The sequence below is a fragment of the Monodelphis domestica genome, chromosome 2 (assembly GCF_027887165.1).
Source record: "Monodelphis domestica isolate mMonDom1 chromosome 2, mMonDom1.pri, whole genome shotgun sequence".
In the NCBI taxonomy this organism is placed as follows: domain Eukaryota; kingdom Metazoa; phylum Chordata; class Mammalia; order Didelphimorphia; family Didelphidae; genus Monodelphis; species Monodelphis domestica.
The window spans coordinates 490,117,850-490,131,636 of NC_077228.1; the positions used below are offsets into that span (position 1 = coordinate 490,117,850).

General features: G+C 38.8%; 1 long non-coding RNA gene across 4 annotated transcripts in view; it reads left to right on the forward strand.

Moving 5' to 3' along the window:
• Positions 1-13,787, forward strand: part of LOC103102278 (uncharacterized) — a 39,922-nt gene that overhangs the window by 12,544 nt on the left and 13,591 nt on the right. For 2 of the 4 annotated variants that reach the window (XR_008916782.1, XR_008916783.1), the window contains exons 2-3: positions 11,842-11,916; positions 13,224-13,348. This is a non-coding gene — a long non-coding RNA (uncharacterized LOC103102278). Of the gene's footprint in view, positions 1-11,841; positions 11,935-13,223; positions 13,349-13,787 lie in introns of all 4 variants that reach the window. The other 2 variants (XR_463361.2, XR_008916781.1) reach the window with 2 other exon arrangements.

A 13,787-nucleotide genomic window follows, 5' to 3' on the forward strand; every position in this document is an offset into this window, starting at 1 on the left:
CTGGCTTGTGAGGTCATTTAATTCTAGTTGTTGTATTCTGGTTCTTAAAGACTGGATTTCATCCTTGGCTTTTTGGTCATCCTTTTCCTTTTGGTCTGATTTTCTTTGGAGGTCATCTTTCATCCTCTTTACCTTGTCTTTCATCTCCTTTTTCTCATCTTTCATCTTCTTCACCTCATCTTTGATATTCTTTGCCTCATTTTCCAGCTGGTTGATTTTGGCTTTCAAGACACTATTTTCTGTTTCTCGATGATTTATCTTAGTTTTTAAGTTCTTTTCCCAATTGTCTTCAGCCTCTCTTAATTGTGTTTTGAATTGCATTTTGAGTTCTTCCAAAGCCTGTATCCAATTTGCTGGGATTTCTGATTTTTCCTTTGCTTATCCCTCCCCCTCTATTTCTTCTGCTCTTTGCTCATTACCAGTACAGAAGCTGTCTATTGTAATTTTTCTTCTTTTTCTGTTGTTTGATCAAGTTTACCCCTTCCTTGCTTCTAGTATTTGTCTGTGCTCTTGCTCCTCTCATTTTTTTTTGTTTTGGGGCTGTCAGTCTCCCCTCTTGGAGCTTTGTCAGATCTCTTGATACAGTCTCTAGGGGAGGAATGTTAGCTTCCCTGTCCTCTGGAGGCTTTTGATTGGATTAAGTTCAACTAGGTTGGGCTGTATGTGCTCTGAGGCCAAAGACTCCTGGAAGGCTGGAGCCACCCAGGCTCTCTCCAGTTCTCTCCAGCTGCTTCTCTGCTGTCCGCAAGGTTCCCCAGTGCCTCTGCCTGCCCCAGGTTCCTGTCCTTGCGGGAGACCCTGTACTCTAGTGGGGGAGGGGTCCTGGTCTCCCTGGGCTCTGAGGAGTCCTGATGGGATTAGGTTCAACTGGGTTGGTCTGGATGTGTCCCGAGGCAAAAACCTCCAGTGAGACTGGAGCCAGATGGAACGACTCCACCACAGGGCTGCAGGCTCCCAGGTCTCTCCCTGACTTCCTCCACGCTGCCCGCGCTGGACGCTCCGAGCCCAGAACCCTGCTGCTCATAAGGTAGACCCTCCAAACCAGCACTTTTTGCCTGCCCAGAGGTTCCAGCTGCCCCTGGGGGCTCAGCGCTCTGGGTTGGGAGGGAGGGGTCCTGGGACCTTACTTCTGCCTTCCCCTTAGACCTGAGTGTTCTCGAATTCCGGCTTTTGGGGGGTGTACCTTTTGATTTGAGTCCAGAAGGAGAGTTCCCCACCTCTGTCCTGTTGTTAAGTTTGAATTTTATTCCCCTTGTAGCATTCAGTTTGTGATCAGTAAAGAAGGGTTTTCAGAGGTCTGAACTTTTTCTGCTTCTAAGCTGCCATCTTGACTCCGCCCTTTAACTGTTATTTAAAATAACTTATTTTATATTGGAATTAGGTGTTCTTTGAATGCTTGGTAGAATTAACTTGTAAATCTATCTGGTCTATATGCTTTTTTTTAGGAAGTTTGTTTATGTCCTGTTTAATTTCTTTTTCTATTTAGATAATTCTACTTTCTCCTCTGGTAGTTTAGGCAGTTAATTTTTTCATAGGTATTCTTCCCTTTCCCATACATTGTTTTAAGTTTTTTGCATATAATTGAGAAAATAATTAATAATAATTGCTTTAATTTCATTTTCATTGATGGTATATTCACTCTTTTCATCTTTAATGATAGTGATTGGGTTTTCTTCTTTCTTAAAAAATAATATTATCCAATGGTTTATCTATTTTGTTCATTTTTTTCATAAAACCAAGTCCTAGATTTATCTATTAATTCTTTATTGTTTTATTGCTCCTACTATTAATTTTTAGGATTCTCAATTTAGTGTTTAATTGGAAATTTTCAATTTGTTCTTTTTCTAGTTTTTTTAAATTGAATTCCAAATTCACTGATCTTTTCTTTATTTTATTAACATAAGCATTTAGAGATATAATTTTCCTCTAATTATTACTTTTATTGTATTCCATCAGTTTTGGTATCTTTATTATCTCATTTTTATCATTCTCCTTAATGAAATTATTTGTTATTTTTATAAATTGTCCTTTAACTCACTCATTCTTTAAGATTGTTATTTAGTCTCCAATTAATTTTTACTTTCTGTTTACATGGTCCATGGTCACATACCATTTTTATTGCATTGTGATCTAAAAAGGATGCATTGAATATTTCTGCTTTTCTACATTTAACTATAAAGTTTTCATATCCTAATATATGGTCGATTGAGGCCCCACTCTGAAGATTGACATTCCTATTCATTCCATATGAAGATTTTTTTTAAATTGACCTATATAGAACAGAGAAGACAAAACCAAGGAGAAGCATCAGAGTTGATTTCATGTACTTGACAAGTTGTGATTTGGAAGAGGATCAGATTTACTATCACATCAGGAAAAATTCCCCAATAACTAGAAATTTCCAAAATTTGAATGCTTTGCCTTGGGAGAGCTCACTTGGGGGTGTTAAAGTCAAATCTGAATGATTACTTATTTAGGTATGTTGTAGAGGGGATGATTATTTAGGTATAACCTTATGACCTGTGAAATCCCTTTCCAACTCTAAGCTTAATTTTTAAAAATGATAAATAATAGGGGCAATCAGGTGACTTAGTAGATAGAGAACCAGGCTTAGAGGCAGGAGGATTAAAGCTTCTTAATGTAACAAACTCATTCTCAGTGAGAAAATGTTGTTACTTCAAGGGGGACCTGTTCCAAATCAGGCTTAAGAACTCTCCCATCTAGAGTGAAAAGGTAAACTGTTTCCAGTAAAGCAAATGGTTACTTAAAGATCTTAAGCAAATCTCTTTTGCCATCAGAAAATTTCACTATATTTTCTCATGAAAACAATTCATATTCATTGCCTTTCTTGAGCCTTATAACCCAGGGTATGCTGGAGCTACCTCATGGGATGTCAAAAGAGCCTGATTCTTAAATGTTCAGTTTATCTTATTTATACTTCAGAATTTATTCAGATTTATACTTCAGAAATTGGCAATGCTATAAATCAGAACTTGATGATCATTTTGTTAATTTCTAGACTTAGGAGATTATGGAGAAAATATTAGTAATACAGATTAAAATTTTAAATGTGTTATGCATATACATAGGCACATGTATGTATATACATAGACGTATGTGTGTGTCGAGTGTGTATAACTTTCAAATCACATAGATTCTACCCTAGATCATCAACTCTTTCTGGGACCATGAATTACAAAAGCCTTTTAATTGACCTCTTCCCTACATGCTCTTCTCTCCAAATTAAAATCCACAAAACATATACCTAAACATTTTGTTGTTGTTCACTTGTATGTGACTCTTTGTGACACTATTTGGGGCTTTTCTTGGCAAAGATACAAAAGTGGTTTGCCATTTTCTTCTTCTACTCATTTGACAGATGATGAGTTTGAAGTAAACACGGATAAATGACTTACCTAGGTTCACACAGCTAGGGAGTATCTGAGGCTAGATTTGAACCCAGGAAAAATTTGAACTCAGGAATAGCTTCCTGATTCCAAGTCTGGCACTTTATCCACTATAGACTTACTCATTAAGGCACTTAATAAATGTTTATTGATTAGTTGATTTCTTAAAATTGAAGCAGGGAGAATGGAAGAAAAAGGGTTTTCTCTGGTGTGGAGGGGGCAAGGAATGAGTCTGCCCTATGTGGTTCTATTAAAGAAAGTTATTCCTCTGAATATGATGAGAAATTCTGATGTGTACTGATATTGAGGGACACTTCTATAGTGCTCTTGAATTCTGGGCCCTCATGATTCTAGGGAGGAAGAAGCAAACCCAGCAAGGCACAAAGATGCCAGTGCTAGCGTCATCTTCTTGGGGCTGCTCTTGGCTTTCATCCTCCATCCTTGGCTCCAGGGAATTGTCCTCCTTCCTTGGCTCTAGACCTCACCACCCAGCTTGTGTTTACTAGGCATGGCTAAGGTCTTGGAGCTCAGGAGTAGGGCATATCTCTCTGATATTTTCAGAGTCTGATGAATAATCCAACCTTGCCAGTTCTCATGAACTCCTCCAGGCTATGACAATGTCTGGCTGGACACGAGAGGATGAGCATTGCTTATTTTCATCAGAAGCTTGGTTTGTAAGACGCCCTGTTCTCTGGAAGCAATCTAGTACTGTATGGGCCTCTTAAAATTTTCACATAAACCTTCCTTCTTCCAATGGCTATCTACTGAACTTCAGAGTATCATGTATCCCAGGGTTGGATGGGATCAAATGCTGTCAAGCCTACCTTTGCAAACTCATGCATGGTCCCCACCTCTGTTTTAAGACAACCATCACCGTTGTTCAGGTCCTTGTTAACACTTGACTGAATAATTACAATTGCTCCCAAATAAGTCTTCCAGCTTCTTTTCTCCCCACACCTTTACTTTTTATAATTGTTCAGTCATGTCTGACTCTTCATGACTTCATTTGGAGTTTTCTTGGCAAAGATACTGAAATGGTTTGCATTTCCTTCTCCAGCTCATTTTACAGATAAGGAAATGAGGCCAACAGAGTTAGAGGATTTACCCAGGATCATACAGCTAGGAAGTGTCTAAGGCCAGATTTGAACATAGGCAGCTAAGTCTTTCTGATTCCAAGCCCAACATTCTATCCCACTGTGCTGCCTGCCTACCTTTTTGCTTGAAGTAGACTACTATTTCTTGGGCATAGATCTAAACATGTTATTCTTCAGAGAAAAAAAAATCTTGGTGGTTTCTTGAAGGCAACTTCTTTGCCTGACTTCCAGAGTCCCTCATAACTGGCCATCAACATAACTTTCCTTGCCACATCCTGGCCCATGTACTCAACCTTCCAATCCAACTAGACACCTCTCTGCCCTTAGAAACACACATTCTGAACCTTTGTCTATTCCTTATACCTGGAATGTCAATAGTTAGTAATCATTAATTAAGTACCTGATGTGGGCTGAAATGTCCCATAAACCCTGCCAAGTGGCTATAAACAATCAAAAGAATGAGGAAACAATAATTAGTTGATTAGAATGGGGCCACCTTTCTCAGCTGGATAGCTCAGCTCACCCCCATTGCCTAGCCCTTACCACTCTTCTGCCTTGGAACAAATACACAGTATTGATTCCAAGACGGAAGGTAAGGGTTTAAAAAAAAGAAGAATTGGGCCACCTTTCAGATAAGAGATGTTGCTTAGATTCACAATTAGGAGAAAACTCCTCACATCAATCTTTAGACATAACCTAAGTCCTTGGCTGTGGTTCAGTTTCAGAATCATTGGGACTAGGTTCAAACAATGCTCAATTTCTACAATCACTCCTTCCTTAGAGCCTGCCCAGAATCAGGCAAAAGTAGTCTGAAATTAACCCAAGGTATTTAACATGTCATTAACACATCATTTACTGGTTATCAGATTTGCTCCTGATGGGGCAGAGTGAATCATGGGTAAAGCCACACAGACCAAAGTGGACCCTGGGTAAAGTGATGTCAGTTTCCTGGAAATGACAGGGTGACAACTGCCCAATAAATGACCCCTTCCTGAATAACTAATCAGTACAAAAAGCATCATGCTAACTGCTTTGGTATACAAATATTAAAAAGATAGTCCCTGCCCTCAAGAAGCTTTGATTCTAATGTCAAAAAACAAATGAAAGCTGAAAAATTGGGAGGAGGGAGAGGTACTCAGGATTGGAGTATGGTGAAGAAGTCCAAAATGAGTGCAGCTAGGCAAAAAATGGGGAGATGTCTGTCCTGTTTTCTCTTCTTAAATGGAGAAATCTATGGCTTCACCCATGACATGATCTTGCAAGATGAAATTTCCCAAGCGTGAGGTTGCTGGGGGCATGGTAGAGGTCAGAGAAGTCCAAACAGTGTAGGATGACTCGCCACATGCTAAGTTTCTACAGAGATAATTTTTATAAGGTACAAAATGACCCATTCAGATATGAAAGAGGCTCCCCCTTTACAAGGTGCAGATGAAGTCTGATTTGAGAAGCACTCTTATCTAAGTGTCTCAATTCATTGTTTCCTTTTTCTTAATGCCAAGAGCCATTGAAGACCACGCTGTTTGACACAGTCACACATGGAAACTGGGGACTGCAAAGCAGCCTTATTAACATCCTTATTAACATCCACTTATTATTGGAATTGCTATGATTACTATTCTTACTTAGCCCCAGGAAAAATAGATGAGAGCAACATGCTTGCAGGGTTAATACAGATGTCCTACTCTGTCCCTCTCAAATATTACCAAGAGATCCCACTTACAAAATTAAATTATTTTTTATTTATTTTTATTAAATATAAATTATGTAATAATTAAATTATAAAATTAAACCTAAGGATTATTATATATCCACTTAGATAGGACCCTCTTTTCTAGGCATAAAAACTTCTGACAAATCTGTGCTCCAAATTGCTCAACCTATATCTGGGTCATGTTGATTCTACCCTCTGACCCTGCACTTAGCAACAAAGTTTTGTTGGCTATCTCTTTAGGTTTCACATCTGTTTTTAGGGTCTATGGAAACATGTATGTTGAAAAATGATTGCATGCCAGAAAAGCATGTTCTCACCGAAGCTATAAAATTAATGCAAATCCCATGCAATGGCAGAACACTGAGTGACACCTAAGCACAGGTCTGAGCACTCAGTCATCTCTCATTTCTTATTTGCCTGAGAGCTCCACCTGGTCAGAAGGACCCTCGACTTTTGGAGACTATGGGCTTGGCTCTCAAAATCTTAACATTTGGCAACATAAAATATCCTGAAGTATTTCTAGTTTCCATAGCACTTTAAGTCCAATTCAAATATCACTTCCAGCTTTCTTTGAAATATATTTTGCACAATGATACATATATAATACAGAATTGCTTACCATCTGCAAGAGTGGGAAGGGAAGAGAGGGAGAAAGACAATTTGGATCTTATAACTTTAGAAAAGTTCCAGTATGTGGAAAATCATTATTACATGTAATTAGGAAAATAAAATATCTTTTAAAAAAAAAGAAAAGAAAGCTTTCCTTGATTTGCTCTTGTTAGCAACACTCTTAGAACCTGGAGCTTACATGGCCCTTTATTTTTTAACATCTCTAATATGAAGTATTGTAAGGGTACATTTAGGGGTTGAGACTGAATATAAATTTATTTGGTCACCAGGGATTAATTCAAATCCCAAATAAAATATTCAAGTCAGTTTGGAAATTTTATGGTGGTTTAATTAATATAGGGGGAAGGAATTAAGAAGAAGAGAGAGAGAAAAGGGTATAGGATTTCTCTAGCCTAGCTTTGCCAGGGGGAGTTCAAAGACCTATGCCACGAGGCCTCCTCAGAAGACTGGGGGCTTCCTAAGGGGATAGTGTTATGGAAGGTAAAGGAAAAAGGAATCAGCATAAACTCTGAGAGAGCTCAGAGAAGATGCCTCATCTGACCTATGATATTAAGCTTCTCCCAGTATTGTATCAAGGATGCTCACTGACAAACCCGGACAATATCTGCAGCTACACCAGGATGCCAAGACTCTCAGCATGCTGCCACCAGCCACTTCTCTGCCACCGAGCCAGAACCACCTCTCTGTGAAAAGAGGCAGAGAGAGGAAGTGATGTGAAATATATAGACTGTTTTTACATAACTTCCTGCATCTCACATGTACCAATGGTAGCTTAAGCTTGACTTAGGGCAGCCCAGGGAGTCTGTCAGTTGTTTCTGATTTGTCATTTGCTAGCATATGTCTGTCACAGGCCATCCTTCTCAACACTTAATCCTTAAGTAGGGGTGTAGACATCCCTGTTTTGTTAGACTAAGCAGGGTGGAGTAAATCTAAAATTCACAGTATCAGGGAGTATAGCTATTGAACTATCAGTCCTATGACTCAGGTCAGCCCTATTTATAAAACTTTATAAAGAAAAGTCAAAAGTGGGTCCATAAATCTTCTGTTACCAAGAGCTAAAAAACAGAAGAGACAAAATCAACTGAAATGGAAATAATAATAGGACATTCCTAGTATGTTAACTTTTTTTAAAAAGATTTACCTCATGTCTTAGCATTGATAATTAGAGTCAGTTCTAAGACAGAAGAGCAGTAAGGGCTAGGCAATGGGAGTTAAATGATTTTTACCAGGGTCACACAACTAGGAAACCTCTGAGGCCAAATTTGAACCCGGGACCTCTGATCTCTAGTCATGGCTCTCTATTCCCTGAGCTAGCCAGCTGCCCCAGAATTCTAAGTTTTTCAAGGGCAAAGACAAGAGGAAACAAGATGGTAATTAGCCCAGAGTTTATGGTCCTGCAGTTGTTTTCCTGTGATAATACTATAACATTGAGTGTGTCTCTTTGCGATGGAGCAGGCTTATAGATGGGGCAGGAGAATCTGAAAGAAAGGCCAGGTCAATTCTTCAAACTCAGTCAGGCACTTTCCAAGATTTCAGTCTTCCATGGTCAACTCCCAAGAGTTGGAGGTTCAACCCCAGCAGTGCCCTGTCCCCATCAGCAGTCTCTTTCTGCTTTCACTCTGGCTTTTGTTTGAAGGCTATGGAGCACTGAGCAGAGGAGTGTGAGCAGGGGAGGTTTGTATATGTATATGCATATACATACACATATAAATATATATATAGTAGTCTCTCGGTGATCGAGAATGACTATTGTCTTTGTGCAGTTTCATCTATTGATGTACCCTCATGTGGCTTTGGAGTCCAAAGGCTGAGGCGCAGAGTTTGTGGCACATGGGGCCTGGGACGCCAGTTGTTACGGGAGGTGCGGCTGTGGCCTGGTGTCGGCGTTCACGCGCAGCGGCAAGACGTCGACGTCGCTCATCTTCAAAGGTGGTGGCGGCATGGTGAATGTGGGTTCGCCAGCTGCTTCTGTCAGGGGCAGTGAGTTCTAGTTGCTTTGTAGTACACATATATAACATATATACACACACATACATAACATGTACACATATGTGGTATATAATATATACCTACATACACATAATGTGCAATACAACATATAGTGTACATATATAATATATGGTGCTCATATATAACATGTGTACCTACATATATAACACATGTACATATATAGCATACATATAATATATACATCTACATAAATGTACACATATACATATATAGTGTACGTGTTTAATATGCATCCTTACATATGTATGCACATATAATGTATGATTGAAAATCTGTTGCCCTAAAAAGAGAACTACATATCCTAAGAGGCCACTGACTATCTGTCATTTCGTACTTCCTGTAGACAGAGGATAAAGGCTTTGGAGGCTACCCCTCGCTGATGTAGAATAGAATCTGCATTGATGGTGGTGAGTGGGGTTGACTAAAAAATGTCTAACCAGCCATGGGCACATGGTCTTTATTTTGTATCTTCTTTATTCCTTGATTTCTAATGATTATTAATAAATCTCTTAAAATATAATATTATTATTGAGATTTAATTTTAAATTTTACAATACATATAATACATATATAACATACATATACAGTACAAATGTATAACATACGCATGTGCACACATAATAGTCACAGATACACATACAGCATGCACATACATACATATACGCACAACACACACATGTGCATATATGCCATACATATACAATATGTATACACACTATGCACACACACATGATATGCATGCTTGCATGATATGACATACATATGTGTGGTGTACATATATGTGTAATGTGTGCACATACACACATACACATATAACCAAACCAACTGCCATTATCTTCACCTGTTGCTGAGAGGTACTTGAAGTTGAGTTTGGACCCCCTGCCTCCCTCCCTTCAACACCCCTCCTCCATCCTAAGTCCCACTTCACAACTCCATTTGCCACATGCACTCTCTAGGACCTGGCACTTTGTTTCCCTATATCCTCTTCCTCCCTACCAGCTTAGTCCTAGTTGTAAATAGAGGTTAATATATTGCTGTGTTGAATAATTCTTTGTAAATTATGTAAGCTAGGAAAAGCCCAAGCCCTTACCTCCCAGATTCCCTATATACAACCCTACTTTTTTTTTTAACACTTTACACTGCTCTCAAATTCACAACTTTTTTTGTATGTGAACTGCTGGAAAGGCATAGCTAAGACCTCCATTCCTTGCACTCACTACATGGATGGTCATTATTAAATTAATCTGAGGATCCCCTTCTTTATAGAGGCAACTCAGGGCCATGAAATAAATTATGTTATCAGGGTAAAAAAATACCTATATATACATATACATATATAGTGTATACATACATATACACACATATAGTATGAAAGGGAATTTTTTATCTTAACTTAAATACTTGAAGTGCTTTACCTTTTAACTTAGTCAGGAATTTGAGGATCCTTTTGATAAAAGTTCATACCCTCAAAGAATGGGAGGTGGATCCCATGGGCACTGCCCCATTGGCAGTGCTAGACAAATTAAGAAACCATGATTGGTTCCTATGATGTGATAGACCTGTGAAATTTAGATTACTCCACCCTACTTAGATCTTACTTTATGGAGAAGTTGAAATTATAATCTACTGATTGAACAGTGAAGGTACTTAGTTCTTACTTTATAGTGAAGCTAGAACTTTAAGCTAAGTCTATTTTAAGATCATAATATAAAAAGGTGTTATGTAACTATAAATGGTAAATTAATCACAAAAAGGTTAAGCAACTAACAAAAGGTGAACTTAACAAAGAAGTGTTAAGTAACTCAAAAGATATAATCTAATCAAAGAAGATGAGAACTAAAGAATGGGCAGTCCTGGAGAAAAGCCTCTGATGTGATTGATAGATGTGAAATTTGAGAGGAGGGGACACAAGAGTAAAAGGTCTATATATTTCACGTCACTTGCTCTCTCCAGTACCTTTGATGGCGGAGAGATGGCTGGTAGCAGTGTGCTGAGCCTTTCGGCATCTTGGCGTGGCTACAGCTATTGTCCGGTTCGGTTGTGAGTTTCTGGCTGAGTTTTTCCTCCTTTACTTTCCAAACTTTATCCTCTTAGAAGCCTCTAATCTCCTTCAGAGACCTAGTGGCGGAGATCTTGAACTCCCCCTGGCACAGGCCAGACTGACTTGGATATTTTTATTTGGGATTTTTTCCCTAGTGACCAATTAATTTAGATTTTAAGTCACAACCCTTAAATTATCTTTACAGTCCAGGCCACAGTGAAATGAAGTAGAAACCAGAGACAGGAAGACATGTGGAGAAAACTGCTTATAATAGCCAGCCAAGGCATTCTGATTCATTCTGCTGAGAGGGTGGACTCTACATTGGACTTCATTCTGCATTGGAGATTCTGTGTTGGTGGCTCAAAGAGTTTGGCTTTGGTGACTCACTTGGGTTGAGGAGACACTGGCCAGAGATACTGGCCTTTTGACTCTTCTCCTGTCTTTGGTGGGACACTCTCTTCAGTCTGGAGGCACTTGGATTCAGACTTAGTGAATTTAGCTAGGCAATATTTTCTAACTCCTTCCTACATTTCCCCCTTTACTATCTCTACCTAGTTGTAATAAAGCTACTAACAACTTTGTGACTTAAGAGTTAATTTTTATAAACAGCAACCACAACTTTTTATAACTCTTAATTTGACCAGAACTAATTTTAACTCTTACAATATTGCATATATAATACATACATACACTGTATATAATAGTTACATATTTAACACACAAGGATACTATGTACATGCCTATACACACAATATACATACATAGTATACATGTGTACACACGTATGTGTCTCTGTGTGTATATATATGTATATATATATATATGTGTGTGTGTGTATATATAGTTAGCAGATAGTCACTTATATCCAAGGTTTTAGTGTGCCTTAGAAAGCATCCCCCATGTATAAAGCGTCCCTACAATACTAATTTACTGCTTACTTTATTCCAGGTAGACCAACTAGCAGAGGAGATAGACTCAATCAAGATGCCCTAGATCTGGGTCACCAATGAATGTCAATTGCTCGTAAGTTGGACTTGAGAGGTGAGGCAATGGTCATGGATTGTGGAGGAAACTGCTAGGTCCTATGAAAGTGCCTAATAGGAAAATTTGAAGCTAAGTATCTAAATCTTATCTTTTTAAGCTTTTAGAGCTTTATTTTTTATGTTCTTTGGTTTTATTTTATTACTGTCTACAAGCTAAATATCGTTGGGGTGTTTAGGTTAGAAGGAGCTATGGACACCCAAACAAGATGGTGGTTGTTTGAATTTTTTTCCTTCTTTTCTCATGTGGCCATAAGCAAAGACCTTTATGTAGTCAAGCCATGCTTTTTATGAGTAACTCCATTGTGTCATGCTTGTGTGACTGAATTCTAGTGAAATACAAAAAAAAGAAAAACATAGAGGACAACTTTGTCCTAGAAGAATCTAATTGGACAACCCAACATCCACCACTCCCTTAGAAAAATTAAAGGATGCCCATTACCAGAAAAAAGCTGAAGCCAGAGGATAGAAGTGGCCAGATTTTTGAGAGCCATAGAAACCTTGACATTATGACTATCCCTTCATTCTCTGTCCCCTCACACCCTCTGTAGTTGGATGTAATGTATAACTGTTGGAATGAGTGAGTAACTTCCTACTTGGTCCTTATCACCAAATAGACCAATAATCTGAAATCAAATCTAAACGGCAAAATAAGCAAAAATTTATAGGCAACAAAACCAATCTGAAGGGGCTATGCCCTTACATCTCATCATCCCTGTAACTTGTCTTTTCACACTCCAAATTTGCCAAAATTGAAAGGAGTATACACATAATAATTAAGGCAATTATGGTTCATAGAAATGTGTATATCTTATCCCTCACTAGACCAAAATCCATAAGGGCAAAGATTGTATTTCATCTTAACTATATCACAAGGGCAGCTAGGTGGCTCATTGGATTGAGAGCCAAGCTTAGAGATTAAAAGTCCTGAGTTCAATTTTGACCTCAGACACTTCCTCGCTGGGTGATCCTGGGCAAGTCACTTAACCTCCCTTGCCTAGCCCTTATGCTCTTCTGCCTTGTGTGAATTTTAGATTTTCTCCACCCTGATTAAATCTTTAAAAATCCTAGCAATCAAGAATGTCTACACCCCTACTTAAGGATTAAGTGTTGAGAAGGATGGCCTATGACAGACATGTGCTAGCAAATGCCAAATCAGAAAGAACTGACAGACCCTCTGGGCATTCTAAGTCAAGCTTAAGCTACCATTGGTACATATGAGATGCAGGAAGTGATGTAAAAAACGGTCTATAGATTTCACGTGACTTCCTCTTTCTGTGCTCTTTTCAGAGGTGGCCCTGGCTTGGGTGGCAGAGAGGTGGCTGGTGGCAGGGTGCTGGGTGTCTTGGTGTCTTGGCGTCTTGGCACTTTGTTGCGCTTGCAGCTCTTGTCTGGGCTTGGTGTGAGCATGCTAGGTGAGTGAGTTTAGACTGATTCCTTTTTCCTTTACATTCCAAAGCACTATCCTCTTAGGAGGCCCCTCATCTCAGAGTAGACCTGGTGGCTGGAAGCTGAGCTAGTTTTAATCTTGGAGGAGGCCTCGTGGTTGAGGTCTCTGAACTTCTCTTAGCTTAGGCTAGGCCAGAAAATTCTTATACCTCTTTCTCTCTCTCTTCTTCTTAATTCCTTCCCTCTATATTAGTTAAACCACCATAAAATTCCCAAACTGACTTGAATATTTTTATTGGGATTTGAACTAATCTCTGGTGACCAACTAAATTTATATTCAATTAAAAAAAAACTCTAAATTTACCCCTTACACTTAGAATCAATACTTAGATTTGACTCTGAGACAGAAGGTAAGGATTTGAAAAAATAATAATGAATTACGTATCACTCTCTGTATCTAGCCCT